This window comes from Manis javanica, chromosome 10, assembly GCF_040802235.1.
Source record: "Manis javanica isolate MJ-LG chromosome 10, MJ_LKY, whole genome shotgun sequence".
NCBI lineage: Eukaryota > Metazoa > Chordata > Mammalia > Pholidota > Manidae > Manis > Manis javanica.
In genome coordinates this window covers 19,795,815-19,808,522 of record NC_133165.1, presented here as the reverse complement: position 1 = coordinate 19,808,522, position 12,708 = coordinate 19,795,815, and the positions used below count along the sequence as shown (strand labels likewise).

The following is a 12,708-nucleotide window of genomic DNA, read 5'->3' as shown; positions in this document are numbered from 1 at the left end:
AAAGAAGCCCAGTGAATTTAATCCACTAAAAAAAAGAACTAAAACAAAATCATCTAACCTAAAGGTACCTTGGCACTAAACCCCAAGTAACATTCGAATTCTTTGATTTTTATCAAAACTTTTTTGTATAATGTAACTGAAATTTGTTAATGCTCAGCTGGGGTGGCAAAATACCTATTTGTGTTGTAGTCTTCTTTTTTAATAAAGTATGACCTATATAGTTAATGATCTTGTGAGATGCTGTTTTATATTGTGTAGCTATTAAAAAAAACTACAAAGTCTAGGCTGTAATACTTTTTAGGCAGATTTCGTTGTTAAACACCCAAGATTAGCATGAACTCTTAAATATTGTTTTGATTATGCAAGAGAACTCTTTAGTATTTGGTGCTCTTAAAAATGAGGGAAGAATACGTGTAGATAAATAGGAATATAGACACAATTCTCTTTTTTTGGTAAAAATACATGCATTGCCATTTTATGCTTGTTCTGTATCTCTACATTATTACCCTTTCATGGCCTCCATGTTCTTATGCCAGCAAGAAATGTAAATGCTGTTAACATTTACAAACTACTCATATACTGTATGAGTATATTCATTCCCTTATTTACTCATTCAACAGACATTAAAGACACAGAGTGAGGATATCAGGGTTCTTGCCTAAGCAGTGTGGAAGAATTGGATCATACATCTGGATCTTATGAAGAGATCTTCAAGATTATGCCCCTTACTTGATATAGGGTTTGGCAGATTTTTTTCTGCAAAGACCTAGTGAGTACATATTTTACAGGTAGTTGTCTCTATGACAACGTCTCAAATCTGTCTTTGTGCAAAGAATTTGGCATCACAGGCCAAGGTTAGGTGACCTTTCTTAATTTGCTTGCTCATTATTGAAATGTAGATAGTAATAGTAAGTATTTTAAAACTTTTGTGTTATTCTAACTGTACATTCATTGGTGTGAAAAATTAATCAAAAGCCAACTATATAATAAACACTACATTTATAAAAATATTTAACTGGAATGACCTATTTTGTACCTGGATAGGTACCATGTAGTTTAGATGGATCAAGAGTAAAACTTTAAAAACTCTGTACATACTAAATATACTTGAAAAACACATTTGTTGGGTCCTTTAGCACACACAGTGCTTTCTACCTCTTTCTAAGTAACACTTCGTCATACCTTGTTTGATTTTAGTAGAAGTGCCATTATATATGACAGAGCCTTACATTTTAATTAAAGTTGCATTTTCAGAGTTTTCCAAAACCTAATTTATATGAATAGTTTGGATTGACATGTCATAGTGCAAAACTCGTCACTAAGAGTCTGAATGTATTTTGTGCTGGTCCGAGTCCCCAGTTAGGATCTCACAGCTGTTATTTGTACTGTCTTTGAGATCTCAAGTGAAGTGAACATATGGTAGTTCCATAGATATCCTTTTACAGCTACAGATAGACAGTGCAGCAAGCATAGTAGTTTTTCTATAGTAAATACTTTTAAAGTATCGAACTCATTGTCTTATTCCATTAAAGTCATAATTCCCTTCATTCCTCAACCAACATTAACATTGGCACCTCAAGAAATGTGTCATATAATAAGCAAAATGAACACGTGCTCGAGCTGACAAAGGTAGTAGGTGAATACAGATCTGCATGAGTTGTGGGGGTTGGGAAATATGTGTTTTGGGAGTAGCGATTCAGTGAAAACAAACCTTTTCTCTGATGACCATTAGGTGATGGCTGTCAATAATTTAAAAATGGAAAACCATTTTTCTTGAAGAATACTTTTTATGGAGATGAACTTGAAAATTAAAAAAAAAATTAAATGCTCACACTGAGCCTTTAATCATTGAATATAAAATGGCACCATTTATTAGGGTTGCATATTTGTAAAAGCATCAGTATATGATGTTTTCTGTGGTTGAGATCCAATGATACCAGGAGAATGGCTCAGCCAATGCAGAAGTGCAAGATTTGCATCCTATTGAAAATTTGTATTGAAATGAGGATTGACAGCCATGCATTTTAATGTGTGCTTCAAACTAGATCAGGTAAGGAGTTCTTTGACCAAATCATTATGATTGTGTATTGTTATGACCATATATGGGGAAATTAAATGTGCATAACCAAGCACTGATACGGATCATCATTCTTGTTTCATTCTCTTTTACTATATGAAGTAGTCACTAATCTGATATACTTGGGGATCTTTTTTTGTATAATAGACATACAACATTAAATTAGTTTCAGGTGTACAACATAAAGACTCCACATTTGTATACATTGCAAAGTGGTCACCACACTACGTCAAGTTACTATCACCATATAAACTTACAAAATTTTTTTCTTGTGATGAGAACACCTAAGATAACTTCATTTGCAACACAGTATTATTAAACTACAGTCACCAAAGTCATCATGCTGTACATGACATCCCCTCAACTTTTAACTGGAGGTTTGTACCTTCTGATACCCATCACCCATTTTACCCACCCTCCGTTCCTCTCTCTTCTGGCAGCCACCAGTCTCTTCTCTGTATCTGAGTCTTGTTTTGTTTTGTATGTTTGTTTTTCAGAATCCACATACAAGGGAAATAACGGTGTTTGTCTTTCTCTGGCTTATTTCACTTAACATAATACCCTCGGGGTCCAGCCATGTTGTCACAGATGGCACGATTTCATACTTTCTTATAGCTGTGTGAAATTCCTTTTATACATAGCACATCTTTATCCATTCATCCATTGATGGACACCAAGGTTGTTTCCATATCTTGGCTATTGTAAATAATGCTGCAATGAACATAAGGGTACATATATCTTTTGAAATTAGGGTTTCTGTTTTCTCTGGGTGAATACCCAGAAGTGGGTGGCAATGCTGGATCATTTTGTAGTTCTAAGTTTAATTATTTGAGGAATCTCCATATTTTCCATAGTGGCTGCTCCATTTTACGTGCCCACCAATGGCATATGAATGTTCCCCTTTTTCCACATCCTTGCCAATGCTTGTTATTTCTTGTCCTTTTCAATTCAAGCCAATAATAGCCATTATGACAAGTATGAGGTGATAGCTCATTGTGGTTTTGATTTAATTTCCCTGATGAGCAGTAATGTCAGATCTTTTTGTATGCCTGCTGGCCATCTGTTTATCTTCTTTGGAAGAAAGTATTCAAATCTTCTGCCCATTTCTTTAACTGGGTCTTTTTTTTGTTATTGAGCTGTTATTTGTTACTGTTCTTTATGTGTCTTGGATATTAACCCTTTATTAGACATGTGACTTATAAATATCTTCTCCCATTCAGTAGGTTGCCTTTTGTTTTGTTGATGGCATCTCTGTGCAGAAGCCTTCCAGGCTGATGTCGTCCCACTTGCTTATTTTTGCTTTTGTTGTCATTGCCTTTGGACTCAGGTCCAAGAAAATACCACCAAGAGCGAGGTCAAATTGCTTACTGTCTATGTTTTCTTCTAGAAGTTTTATTGTCTCTGGTCTTACATTCAAGTCTTTAATCAATTTTGAATCAATTTTTGTGTATTGTGTAAGGTAATAGTCCAGTCGTCCCAACACCATTTATTGAAGATACTGTTCTTTCCTCATTGAACATTCTTGTCTCCTGTGTCATAAGTTGATTGACCATATATGCTTGGGTTTATTTCTGGACTTTCTATTCTGTTGCATTGATCTGTGTGTCTATTTTTACGTCAGTAATACACTATTTTGTTACTATAACTTTGTGATATAGTTTGAAATCATGGCAAGTGATGCCTCCAGCTTTGTTCTTTCCCAAGGTTGGTTTGGCTACTTGGGATCTTTTGTGGGTCCATAAAAATTTTTGGATTGAGGCACTTGTTTTTTTTTTTCTTTCATTAAGGTATTATTGATATACACTTTATGAAGGTTTCACATGAAAAACAATGTGGTTACTACATTCACCCATATTATCGAGTCCCCATATACCCTATTGCACTCACTGTCCATAAGTGTAGTAAGATGCCACAGAGTCACTATTTGCCTTCTCTGTGCTCCACTGTCTTCTCCCTGATCCCCCCACACACCATGTGTGATACACTTGCTTTTAAAAAAACAAGTTTCCATGATGTATAAGCAGCCATCAGGAAAACATTTTACTTTTAACTGATGTTAAATTTTTTAAACACAAGTATATGACATCTATGTGTTTTCTCTTTCTTTACAAATGATCTTTATTAAAGCTATTGCAGAGAACATGTTTGTCACAATGACAGATGGGAAGGACTGATAATGAGTACCTTAATGATAACTCCATTTAACTTAGAAATTTATAGAAACAATTGGATTTTTTAGAATATTGAGCAAGAAACTCAGAATCCTGCCACCAAAGTACTACTAGGTGTTGCATCTTTTATTTAGGATGTCACTGATATTTTAGCCTGTTGTGGCAGTGCACATTTAGCAATTTTAGTTTTTAATAAACTGCTATATTACCATTCATGAAAGGTACTCTTATGTCATAAAAATGAAGTAATTTGTGCTCTTGATCTCTTAACTTGTCCATCACTTTTTCTGTGGCAGGTTTGCATTTCATGGCCATGAAAGAGTAGAGCGCACATTGCTATTATAAAAGACCATTTCCTTTCATTCTATCTTTATAGTCATTTTATTGCATTTAGTGTTTATGGATAATTAACTATTTGACCGAGCTGTAGAGCACTTGAAAACTAAAATGTATTGTGCTTCCAGTTGTAGATCAGTTCTTCAATTAGAAAGGTAATTTCTAAAATGAAGATGTAAGTGGGTGGGAAGTTAAATTGGACACACAGAAACTTGGTACATACTTGCTGTGGAACATATGTAATGCATAATTGGTTATTTCTAAGAAAAATTTACATTCAAACACTTCAGTTCTTCACAGATTTATGGTAGATACTTAATTTTCAAAGCTAGTTGAATTCACAGGGACACACGCAATATACTGCTTCTCAGGGTTTTATCTTCCTGGATGTCATTGCAACTCACAGCACTTATCCGACCACCGGAGAACAAGTTTTAGGAATTAACATCCTTTTCATATTACTAGGATTGACTGTACCCCTGACTGAAGCTATTGTTTTTATTTTAAATGGTTCATTTTGGGAAAGATTGAAGTGATTTACGAACAAGGAATAGCAATTCTGTAAACTAACAAGTCTGTGTGGTGTCTAGGATAATAGTTCTTGAAGTGCGGTCCTAGAACCAGAGGTGTCACCATCACCTAGGAGTTTATCAGAAATGCACATTTTGCATCCCATCCCAGGCCAGCTGAAGCAGAAATTCTGCAGGTGGGACCTGTTCGTCTGTGTGTTACCAAGGCCTCCAGGTGATCCTGATGCACTCCTAAGGACTGGGAACTGCTGGTCTAGAATTATTAACCAAATGCTTTTACAAATCACAATGGTATGCATCCATTTTATTTTCAGTGTGCATTTTCAGTTGTTTGAGAAATATGGTAAAAAGAGGATTAATTAATAAATTGTTTCAAAGTAAATTAATACTATGTCTCTGATCTTTATATGTAATTATGGCAGTACCAGCTAAGAATCAGGAAAACTCCTCTGATTATAGATTTGAGATCTTCAGGTACACTATGCTCTTACCCTAAGAAAAGTATAATGCCTTATTTTATTGTTGCCAGATTCTGAGCTTTGTCTTAAGGGAAAAAATAGAGTTGGGTCTTGGACCTCATTTATGATTGAAATAAACTGAGAATATGTTTTGGGATTGCTTGTTTATGTAAAAATAAGTGTTTTACTGTTGACATTGTTAGACTGATAGGTCTTAACCATCTTAGATTATTTTTATTTCAAGGAATGTTGATGTATTAAATTTTCATGGAGAAGAAGATTTATCTTGGATGTTTTTGCCCTTAAAAAGAAGGAGAAATAATATTTACCCTAAAGACAGTTTTAGGATTGATATCACTGGGTTTTTAAAAAATTGTTTTGAGTCTTTTAGGTAAGAGTAAATATGCATGTGAATTATGGGCAGTCTTTTTCACCTGTAAGCCGGTAGCTTACTCTTCAGTTACAAATGGGATGTCAGAAAGTCATAGCAGGAAGCCTGAAAATCCAAACACAACAGTCCTAAGGAGTATATACGTGGGCTGTAGATAAATCAAAAGGATAAAAGATTGCTCTTTGAAAAGGAAAGACCAGTTTCAGTTAGTTGCAGTTCTATCTAGGATAGCAGATATAAATAATTTTGTTATTTGGTTGCATCTAATTTTGATGTAATTTTCCTCATATTGTCTCTAACTTAGTGCTAAGTTTAACCTCTGGTGATCTTACTCAGGAAAAATAATGGACTGTTTAAATTGCATGCCTCATCCCCTTCCTAAATTCTCTTATGCGTTGGCTGCCCCAGAGGCATATGTAATTACTTAATTTTAAACCATGGAGAATGATGCTTTTCTGTTTTCCTGTGAGGAAAGGACTAATATAGTACCTTAAATAGAACTGTCTCCATGGCAGTGGGCAGTCAGCTTTTGACTTTGAGACTCATAAAAAAAGAAAATTTAAAAAAGCATTTTCATGGTCTAAAATAGCAGTACAGCAAAAGCAAGGTATGAGAATATTTCCTGTCAGTTACTGCATGACTGATAAAGCTGGCATAACATACCTTTTCTTATTTAGCACTTTTTATCTGAGTATTTAAAAATGCTGTACAGTAATTCCTTCCCTTCACTAATGAGTGACAATTACTACCTTCAGATTAATAGAAGACCTGAGAAGCTTGGATGTAAGTTTAGGATTGGGGTCCAGCCTGATAAAAAAGGGTTGCCTAACTAGTTGTAATTTTATTTTCACAAAGAATAAAAATACTGATGAAATCATGGGTCATTTCTTATATTTAAGCAGAATTATCTCTGGAACACTGGAAGCAATGACAAGATTGAAAATAAAAGCTGAACAATTTATGCCATTTTTTTCTAACTGACTCCTACAAATTTGATTGTATGGATCACTTCTTCTGTCAAAAAGACTCCACTGGCAGTCCGCCTCCCTAGATCCCTCTTGCTTCCATGCCTGCTTAAGAAGCAGAACCCTTTGGTCCTCACTGCTGGGCCATCCAGCCTTCAGGGAAAGTGAGAGTTGCTGTGTATTAGGGCCAAGAGGAAGATCACGTTATCTCGTGTAATCTTTTTGTTCTTTTCTATTTCCTCCTTGACTAAGCCTTATTTCAGTATAGGGTTAATTTCCAGTTGAATTTCTCTCACCTTTAAAGTATTACCATTAAAATGCTGGATACTCTGAAGTTACTCTTCATGAGGAACTTAGTTAAGCAAATTATGTGATATACAAAGCAGCACTGAGCATCTCTGAGGATGTGGATCTATGTGCTGAAGTGAACTGATGTCCATAATTGGTTATTAAGTTGGAAAAACCTGCGTTTTTTTTTTTTTTAAGGACATGAAGCTTTTCATTTTCATTTTTAAGGTAAAGAGATACTGTAGGATGGACACCAAAATAAGTGGTATTCATTTCTGGGTGATGGGATTACTAGAAATTACCTCTATCATCTACTTCTCTTCATTCTCTTTTGTTTGTGTTAATAATAAATGTGTGTTTCATAAAAACTTTAAGAGCTATTACTGTTCTGAAATAAGAGTAGAACAAATAGTTTAAGTGAAGGATGGGGCAGAGAGCAAATCTAAATGTGATGGCAAATTAGAGATGCATTGAGGTAAAAACAAAAGCTCATAGATTTGATAACGATAGTAACTGGGTAGATTGCCAGAGAAGAATAGCGTATGTGTGGGTGGCCATAGATACATTCAGTCTGGAAGTGAATGAAGGTATTGTAGCTGTCTGTATAGCATATTACTTTATTACATCAGTCATTCCAGGATTTTTCTGAAAACTCGTGTTTATTAATATTTAATAAGAAAATTAGTTTTCCTCTTTAATTTTGAATTCAAGAGATGATTGCAGTTGTTTTGCTCTACTTTTATACTGTATGATAAATAAGACTTATTGTGTAAATTTCAGGGATTTATCAAATATGTAATTTGAACATTGTTTATTAATCTAGAGATGTTACCTATTAGGACCTGAGGATAGGAAAAGGTGTTTATTTTAGGAGATGCTTTAATTTACAGTTACTACATTAATAATTACATTTCAGAGTTTTTGAAGAATTAAAAGTTATACAGAATATGCCTTAGGTATTAGAGAGCTTACTTTGTGGTTGAACAGGAAGATACTTTCTAAATAATTATGAAGGGAGGTAAAATGGAAAACATACCCTTTGGCTTTTTATAGATATTAATAGATGGTGCTTATCTTTAACAATTATGAAGGTATGAATAAAATTTTAATTATCCAAATATGGTACTGTGTGGAAAAGGATATTAAATATTAAATACTTTCAAGGCCGAGTGATGTAGTCATTGTGACTGTGTATTTTTAATAATTTTTTCATTTTTTTTTAATTCTTGAAAATGATCATCTGCATGAGGTATGCAATGTCGCTTGCTTAAAACTATGATGACCACACCCTCAGCTGCTTCTCTTCTATGTTTGCTTTCCCTCACCCTAGGTGGAAATTCTCAATATCCAAAAATAAAAGGAATTCAATGTTCTACCTCCATTTCTGTCTCATAAATAAAAATGAACTATCTCAGTGTTTCTATTCCTTAATTGCCAAGGATTTCATCCAAGGGTCCTGATGATTTTATTTCATTTCCTTTTATAAGTCATAAACTCTAATATAGCTAAATACATGTTGATGTCTTGACTGAAAGTTGCTGGAAAATGTCTTTATAAAGAGAGGTAATAGATTTGGTTTTCCTCTTCTAACCCCCTGTAAGAGCAGAATAAATACTAAGGTAACCGGATTTTATTCTGTCTGGCACAGAGGGAGTGCTCTACTGCCCTTCATTTCTAGTTGCCAGTGCATCTGTGAGTAACTCGTATAAACACGTAAAATACCTTTTGGCTGGTAGAAATTTTGTTGGTTTACTTGATTGTAACTTTGGAATTTGCAAACTTGATTCATCTTTATTGTTTATAAAAACATAATTTATATGCCAGGAAGTAATTGATGATTATTATCTGGTGGGATATACATATATATATTTTTTTCACTATATTTTTACTCTAATGATACCAGAACATCTCATTTTCTTGATAAAATTGTGTCTTTTTCTGTAGGTTTGATTTTCAAATAATGCAAATGCAGTTATAAGTTGCCTAAATTAAGTCTGGTTTTAATTTTACATCTGTGTAGTATAGCTAATCTTTGATGTAAGGAAGATATACTTATTTATACAGTATTACTTATAATGAATTATGTGACATAATTAAAAGCAGATTTTCCATATTTGAGTTTTTCTCATTCTCTTTATCTTGCCTGTGAACTTTATCAAATTAACTTTTTAAAAAATACGAGAATCTTGAGTCTAGTATATTATTATACCACATTTCTTAAGTCTTTGTCTTAATAAGAGCTATGCTTAAGTGTGCAGTGTTAGAATGCAGCATGCCATCAGTTCTGCTATAACGCTTACACACATTTGCTCCAGTTGATGTGTTAGGGAATAATTTGAGCATAAAGAAAGGTGAATTTTGCCTCTGTTTAAACACAGTTCCATCTGTGAGAACCACTACGTGAATTCAGAAAACTACACCCTTCTGTTTTGAGTGGCCTAGGAATACCCTAAACATGCACACACCTCAGACACCTACCCTCCACTGCTTCCATCACTTAAAGCTGCAGCCCTTCCAGCACCCACTTCCACCAGCCACCTTCAGGTCTTTCTCAAGGTAATGTGTCATATTTAATGTAATGTTTATGTATTTTTTAACAGTTTGACATGTGCAGAACTGGTCCCATTTTTTGTTAGGTTACTTTTTCTTTTTAAAGTAAGACTGATGGAGTTTTTTTCAATGTTTGTCCTTAACCTCATTTTTCTCTTAAGCCTTCTGGGTTTTAATGCCTGATTTTGTGTGGTGCAGTGACTTTGTTGGAAGCACATATTTTGTGTTATATAGCAGAATGACTGTAATTGAGAAAGTTACCTCTTTTTTTCTTCTAAATTTCCCTAAGATTTTAATTCATTGTAATAGGGTGATTAATTTAATAAATTTAAATATAAATGTGATCAATCAAGTACAGAAATTCAGTGGTTTTTAAAAAATAATTAAATCATTATGGATCACAGATGTCTTTGAAGAGAGTCACTTGGTAAGGGCACTAGAGGGGACTGTTAAAAACTTGTCACCTAAATTCATAATTAAAAGCATAATCTGTTATTGTGAAGTTATTAAAATTTGTGTTTTGGGGGAAATTATGGGATAAAGGAAATTGTATAGAATTATGATCTCTAGTAAATTTGCTTTTATGTATGTACATATATGCTTACAAAAATATATTTGAAGGATAGAAACTACCATGTTAAGAGTGGTTATTTTCATAAATTGAAATTGTAAAGAATTTTTGTTATTTTGTACTTTATTTTCTACCTTGAATAAATACTACTTTTATAATCAGAAAAAAAAAACTATGCAGAGTTAAGGAAAAGACACACAAGAGGGTATATGGGGGAATATAATGCTAACAGTAATTTAGTTCTTTTCTTAATGAAGGCCATAGGACAAAATAATCCAGAATGGAGGGAAATTAACAAATCTCGCCAGAAATTCTATCTAAAATTTGAATACAGGGCTACTTTTTATTTTGTACCCACTGCATTGTTGACACAGTACTAGGTTTTTTTCTTCATACCTTATCTCATTTAATCCTCATAACAAGTCTTATGAAATTGAGATGTCACCCATTTATAAAGGAATAATTTGAGGCTTAAATATTTACCTGATGATTGGAAGCTACACTGTTACCATTATAATGTATTACTTTTCTCTGACTCTGTGGAAATGTGTATTTTTGAAACACTTGCATTTATTTTTTATTTCTGATAAGAAAAACAGTATCATCTTGTATTCTAAATCAGAAGAAAGAAACACATATTTTCTGGGGAAACCAGGTTGTCGCCTTTTGTGAAGGACCCCGTTGCCTTTCAGCATCTAGAATACTGCCGTTCAGGATTTAGGGGCCTGTATTTTGTGTTTTGCGACTGTAGGAATAAATGTTACTTCAATGCTTATCAGTAAAGTTAATCTGGAGTCTTTTCTATATAGCATTCTAATTTGATACTTTAATAATGTTGTCCTCTAAGAAATCGATTAGTAGTATTAATAAAAGAATAATAATAGCAATAATAAAAAAATTATTGGCCATGAGAAATGCAGAAATCTGCTGGTACATTAAAAATATTTTTAAATATTTGCCAATTAAATTCTGATTATCATATGTGTATTCAAACTTATTAAAAATAATTTTATTTGAATTATGGGTAAGAGTGACTTTGGTAAGTTAATCATAACAAAATCATGATTTGATTAGTCTTTAAATCCTCTAAAAACAATCACTGGAATAATTTTATTGATTTGGAAATGTACTTTTGTCATGTGAACTTAATCCTTAAGTCTTGGCACCACTCATGTAATTGTGCAGAAAAAATAGAGTTGTTCCCACTGTAATACTCACAGAAAAGATAGTTTGGGGTGCAACTAGTGAATCTAAGATTCTTTGCTTTAGAAGGTGAAATTAGCTCTGGAAGGGCTAACAATGAAAACTCCCCGGGAGAATCTGCAGCTACAGTCACGGTGTCATTTGGTGCTTCTTTTTGGAACCAACTTCCATCCTTGGAGGAAGCAAAAGCAGCCCACGTGGAGGAAAAGCCAGGCAGTCCCGCCGGCAGCCCGCGCCAGCCGCCAGCCACCAAGTGGCGCCCCTTTGGCCCAGCAGCCAGCCCACAGCTCTGACGAGGTTGGGTACTTGTTTGGCGTACCGGTAATCATGTGACCCTTCTTTTTAGAAGAGAAGAGTGTGTTTTTTGGAGATTGTATCCTAGTGAAGAAACAGCTGTATTTGAAGACCTGTTAATATTATATGAACTCCCTAAAAATAAGTTATGGAAAATTAAAACTCACTAATATGTACAGGCCTAGTAATCCTTTAATGCTGAAGTTAAAATTATACAATATATCTTTCACTAGAAATAACCTGAGAACAAGTCCACACGTTATTTTGTGAGGACTTTGAAAAATCATTTATAATAATGTAAAAGATTTTAATCTTTTAAGACCACTCTTATCATTTACATAAAATATCTTATCAGAATCCTTTGATTCATTTTGGGGCTGAGGACTAGAGAAAGAAGAAAATTAAGCAACATGGATCCTTACAAGAAATTGATTTTAAAATTTTTATTTTTATTTTTTTGGAGTGTGGTGTGTTTTCTTAATTGGATCATTTATACAAAGTATAGAGTGTAGAACATTGAAAAAATCTTAGGTATATTTAAAATTAGTCATTCTGTTGTAAGAATTATGTAAATTACATAATATAATATGGACTATTTTCTAATCTTAGTTTTATAACATTTTACCAAAAACTCAAAATCTAAGTTTACCAACTTATTAATAGACTAAATAAAATGGTTATTTTAAAAGCATTTATTTTAAACTAGTAAAAAGAATGAGAAGGCAATCTTAAAGCAATTTGGCTATTTCTCTTCTGTAATCTTTCTATCAGCATTTAGAATCTCTCACAACACAGAACCAGAGAATACTAATACAAAAAGGCCCTTAGAGATCATCTCTTTCATTTTTCCAGTAAGAAAACTGATGCCCCAGAA

General features: G+C 33.6%; 1 protein-coding gene across 6 annotated transcripts in view; it reads left to right on the top strand.

Moving 5' to 3' along the window:
- LOC108400924 (sestrin-3-like) overlaps positions 1-12,708 on the top strand; it is an 85,995-nt gene that overhangs the window by 10,373 nt on the left and 62,914 nt on the right. The window contains exon 4 of one of the 6 annotated variants that reach the window (XR_012121999.1): positions 9,595-9,772. The exons of the other annotated variants lie outside the window; for them this stretch is intronic. The gene's annotated coding sequence lies outside the window, so the exon portion shown is untranslated. The remainder of the gene's footprint in view (positions 1-9,594; positions 9,773-12,708) is intronic. 6 annotated transcript variants of the gene reach the window in all.